The 5,976-nt window shown below is 35.3% G+C and overlaps 1 pseudogene; it reads left to right on the top strand.

The window, feature by feature from the left end:
- Positions 1-483: 483 nt before the first annotated feature.
- On the top strand, positions 484-1,460 carry LOC145068765 (dirigent protein 22 pseudogene; annotated as a pseudogene).
- Positions 1,461-5,976: the final 4,516 nt, after the last annotated feature.

The following is a 5,976-nucleotide window of genomic DNA, read 5'->3' as shown; positions in this document are numbered from 1 at the left end:
CCATAATCAATCATACAGGCACACAATAGATAGTGAAAACATTTAAAGCTATATATATATATATATATATATATATATATATATATATATATATATATATATAGAGGTATTTAATTAATTATTTAAGGAAATAACTTGTTGAATAAACTACTCACGTAACCTTTGTGGGTCTCCCTCTGTCTTTCGACTCTATATTTGTCATAGTCCAAATAGAAAACCAAAATGTATGCTTCTTTCTTTTTCTAGTTTTTATCCTAAGAAAAGTCACCAAAGACCAAAATCCAAGGAGCTGCTTTTTTCCGAGTATTTTTTCTGTTTTTCTGTTTTTTTCTGTTTTGGTTTTTAATTTTTAATGATAACGAAAGTCAGATGTTCTCATTATGTATTGATTTTAAGAACGGAAACTATTCAACAATGGTGACATCTGATTAATGAATGTTACCCTCCACTTGAGTCTATAAAAGAAGAAGTTTCTCTCCCACTTTCTCTCAAGTATCCATCTGTTACGTTTCAAAGACCGCTTTTTTACCTTCAAATCTCCTTCTATCCAAACTTTCTTGGTCTCTGAAACATAGAATCAAGTCCCAAAATTGTTGAACCCCTAGATTTCTGATATAAAATGAAGAAAGAGCATGTGATGTTGATGCTATGCACAATTGTCATAGCAATCCCATTGGTTCAAAGCGTTTCTGAAGGGCCAAAAGCGGTGCAAACATGGTTTAAGCAGGAGCTCCCACTCAAAAAACAAAAGGTCACAAACCTACATTTTTACTTTCACGACGCACTAGCCGGACAAGGTCGAACTGCATATCCAGTATTCCAATCAAACATCTCCTTCACCAGCATAACCGGATTTGGTCTTGGCTTCATGTTTGACAACCCTATGACCGTTGGGCCGGATCCACTGTCCATGAGGATTGGTAGGGGCCAAGGGATTGCTGGTGCAGCAGCGTTGGAAAAACCAGGGTTCCTTATGAACTTGAACTTTATCTTTACACAAGGGAGGTTCAATGGTAGCACCCTACAGATTCTTGGCACTAACCCTATCCAGAATCAGTTTCGTGAAATGTCTGTTGTTGGTGGTACTGGGGTTTTCCGACTAGCACGGGGGATCGCGACTTATCGTAATGAGACGTCGTCTACTATTGAATATGATATTGTCGTGCTTCATTATTAAGCTTGTTTTGGCTTGTTTTCTTTTGGTCTTTTTTGTTTAATAATTTTTTACACGTTGTTGCATTAATAAGTAAGGAATTACAGTTAACGGGTAAACTTGGAAATCGATTGTGTTTAACTTAAGGGGAATCGTTGTGTTGTTTCGTAAGCATTGGTGTTGTATAGGATTATTAAGTAACTGCTGTAACTCTACTATATGGCAGTTAGATATGTCAATAGCATAAATATGTAAAAAACAACGTGGGTACGCTTGCTGCAATAAATAAAAGTTTAGATTAAAAGCATGTAGTTTTGATTAAAAGAACTGTTTTTCATAACAATATTTTTCTATTGGTACCCGTATTTTTAATTTTTTGTTTTTTTTTGTCTTTATTATATTTTGTCTTTTATTGTTCATTATTTTAATAACATTATTTAATTCATTCAATTTATTATTATTATTATTATTATTATTATTATTATTATTATTATTATTGATGTTGTTGTTGTTTATATTATTAAATAAAATATTTTAATATAGCAATCTTAGTTATCATCGTTCAACGAGTTAGAAGGCAAACAGACTACAAGTTATACCGTTAAATTTTTTTGTTTGGTAAAGTCAATTTTTTTAAAGTTTATATCCATAGATCTAAAGAGATATAACATTGTTATATATAATTCGTTATACTCTATTAAAAAACTTCCCTGTATCTGGCGTAAAGAAACCAAACGTATTAAATGGAAATGGTATGAACACATGTTGATTTTCCATGCATGATTTCTCATGCTTGGTGACCTTGCATATAACAGCTTTTAAAGCAGCATGTCCCATCGTGAAACCCCCAACCCTCAAGCCCACGAGAGGGGTACCTGTGTAAGGTCCACAGATGCGTGTTTCCCTCCAATCTATCCAAAAATCAAAACGTCAGCTAATCTAAGGGTTGACCTTCCTTCTGCCGGGTCAGTTAAGAAATTCACATGTGCCTCTTTCTTCACAGAAACCCCGTCACACTTAAATATGTCAACCAAAACAACCATAACCATATTGTGCTTGTATTTGAACTCTGAAAGTTCTTTACAATGAACTTCATGCTCTCCAAAAGAGTCCAAACATGCATTGCGATACATGAAACATTTCTCATCAACTAAGAATATTAGGATCATGAGTTGATATTTGAGGATCAAACGATACTCCACAGGAGACATATGTTGACCAAACTTATTTATAGGGATAGCTAGAATAAAATCTAGAGTATGTGGTGCACGTAAACACCAGAAAACTAGTTTCTGTCGAGCCGTAATGTCAAAATGCACTTTCATATCTTGGACAATTTAACTAAAAAGGGCACTCACCAGTGAATTCTCAGATTAAGGGGGGAGGGCCAGTATCCTTAGTAGTAAAACTGTTAAAGTCAATGTTCAGATTCTTGTTATGAACAAAAGTGCGGGAACAAGCATAATCAGAATCCATATCATATATGTTGCTATCCTATAATATGTGGTCTTGCAATACCCAAGATTGAGCCCTTAAAGCAACAAAAGCATATGAGGTAGCCTTTACTACTGAGTATAAAACCAAACCATAATGTCCTCAGTCGCCCTGCGCAACCCATTGTCAAAGAGAGGGCCACCACAAACCACAATGCCCTCAATCGTCCTATAAAACCCATTGTTAAAGAACAACACCGCCGCCTCCATGCAATGTGTTGGCACGTCCTCAGCCTAAAGAAAATTTTAGCAATACCCACAAAAGACCAAAGTAGAAAAAGCTCACTCTGTGGGTCAGACAATTGTGGAAGAAGGCACATCAAATTCACAACATTTTCAGCTCTCTTTATGGCTAAGCTGCTAATGAAACTAGCATCTCTACTAACATCTCCCTCAAGAAGTTTCACCCCCAATGATGGCCTCTCGATGCCAAGTAGGAATAGCCCCCCTCGCAGGTTCATACCATCACACATGGGCCAAAAGAACTCGGTTTTCTTGATATTTAACTAAAGGCCCAATTTTGGGCCAATCACCTTAATGATGTCCAATACTTTGGCCACCTCCTCTGAATCTCCAGTAATTATGCCATTATTAAGGTACCATGCATGGTGAAGAAGCTTGAATTTGTCTCTAATATTATGCAAGAGTTGGTGCAAAAGAAGAGCAAAGAGAAGTGGTCGCAAGGGGTCTCCTTGTTGAAATCTAATATTAGACCAAATATGTGTGTCTCTGAGATACAACCTTGTTGGTCGACCATATAAGAATTCTACCCATAAGGGTATATAAAGGCACCTAAATCTGACCTCATGAAGTAATGTGGAACTGTCAACAAGGTTAAAGGCACTGGAGAAGTTCACGGTAAACATGGAAAGAGACCCATCATCGTGGCACTCATTCAACACCTTATTGGCGCTATGTAATACGGCCTCAGTGCCACCTGACACCCCAAACCCAAACTAAAAATCATTGAGGTACTTGGCTATTTCTTTACCAACACCTTTCAAATCCAACTTCGAAGCCAAACGTCTCCATATAGTGACTGTTGCAATAGGTCGTATTTCCTTGTCCAGTTTTAAGTGCAGTGTAAGAGGAGTAGAGGCAACAAATTCTATCGACCTTGAAGGGCATCTTCCCCCCCCCCCCCCCAGCCATAGATTAACCACAAACGTAATAGCACATAGGAGGTATTTAGCTATAGTTGAAACTTCTCCACAAAAATCATCAAAAATGTGTTGAGCTCTCAACCCATCTATCCTATATGAGGTTCCTTTTGGGAATGATTTAATGCCTCTAAGGACATTGTCAATATCTGATGGGATTTGTGCAAAACATATAATCTTATGTGTGCATCCAGCCCTAAATAATTTTGATTTATGTTTTCCATAATTGAACATACAACTTTGAACAACAAAATATAAACCCTAGAACACTAGTATATAGTCAAAATACCCAATTAGGGTTAGAAGAATCATACTTTAATTGTAATATAGTAATAACAATGAAAACCTTGTGTTTTTGAAGCCTTGAGAGAAAGCATCACAAATGTCATGCCTCTAATGGTTCACACCCAACACTAGAAAAGGAAGACAATTGAGATAGAGGAGAAATGCTAGAATTTTCAGCCTACGTTTTCCAAAGAATGAGTTGGCCAAAATTCTTAGGGTTATTCTCCATTTATAGTGCAGTCAAGAAACCCTAGATAAGCCTTAATCCAAGATAATCTTAATCCGGATAGATATCCCCTTTCCTATTTATATACTAGAGTCTATTCTAGAACCCTTAGGCTATAAGAAAACCGTCCAAACCTACGGAGGGTTCTAGATTGCCTCTTGCTCAACTATTGAACAATTACACTTCAATCCCTACACTTTTAATTAATTCTTTTAATCCCAAAATTAATTCCAATAAATTTTAGATTAAATACTAATTAAACATTACTATTTCTAATGAATATATTAATAAATCATTTATTTCCATTTATTAATCAAACAATAAATTAAAATTCTCTCCCTTCAAATATCATCATGACTAGTTCCTAGCTGTGAGGGCAACCCAAAAGGACTGTGCTACTATCAATTTAAGTATATATCAATTATAGTTATGGGGTTAGACACCTAATCCAACAGACTCTGAATTTAATAAGTCTAATAAGTATAGTTGCCAATATAACTTCAAAATCTGATTACCAAATTGTAGTTCTCAAAAGCTGATGTCGAACTATGAACCAGTCAGTTACATGTCTTAAGATAAGTGATCAAATATTCCTTTGTTCTACAAGATATCGTACACACATGAGACATGAATTATAATCATTCTCATTGTCCAAGGTTTGTTTCCTGATTTCTAATTTATGACCACTGAAATCAGACTACTAACTGAACGCATCAATTTAGTGCAGGCTTGGCCAAGCACTTTAGATGTCATCATCAAATCATCGAGGGTCCGAAAGATATCGCTTTTCCCGTTTGGCCAAAAGGAACAACTAAACTTTGACTTATATGCTTTCATTATTTACTCAATAAATCATGCACAATAATACGTTTTGTAACATCAAGTTACTGATGCGTTTACGCATTATCAATGCACAAATGACTTGTCAACAACAACTCATATATCTCCGTTTCAAGAATATAAGATATTATTATCTTAGAATTACTCGTGATAAAATCCATGAAGTAATCTCTGAGCGTGGTTTTATCCAATACTCAAAATCCCTATTTTCAAAGTACTCATGAACATTTCAACAATACTATTGCTATGTCTAAAACTCTTCAGGAAATCTACAATCCAGTTCAGGACAGTCTTAATTCGCTACTTACTTCCAAAAGTACGAGCGACTGTGGATGTTTGAATAATCCAATTATTCGGGAAGTAAAACATGCAAAGTGAAACAAAACGATAATCTAATTAACTATGGTCTAAAAACTATTGAATATAAATAAAACTCTTTTTATTTAATCACGATATTAATTAAGACTTTATCCATTGTATACTGTTTCGAGTAATCAATTACTGCCTTGAATTAAAAATCAGTCATTCCATGTTATGAACATGCATACTATGTCTCTCTATCTTCCTTCCTTTGAGAACATATCGACTGGACACTATTCCATGGATGCTCATTTCATACTTCCAAAATCTTGTCACTACTAAATGTGCCAGAATATCAACCTTATATGCTTTGTCCTTCTGTGATGTCAAATCTTCAAAGTCACAGAGACTTAGCCAACGATATTATAGAATGTTCCATTGGAACTATTCTACTACAAACAATTCGATTAGAAGAAGTCTTTGATTTAATATATACTCCTTGAACACCTTCCTTGCATT

Source organism: Lactuca serriola, chromosome 8 (assembly GCF_051521515.1).
Source record: "Lactuca serriola cultivar US96UC23 chromosome 8, Lser_US96UC23_V15, whole genome shotgun sequence".
In the NCBI taxonomy this organism is placed as follows: domain Eukaryota; kingdom Viridiplantae; phylum Streptophyta; class Magnoliopsida; order Asterales; family Asteraceae; genus Lactuca; species Lactuca serriola.
This window is presented reverse-complemented; position numbering and strand designations above follow the sequence as displayed.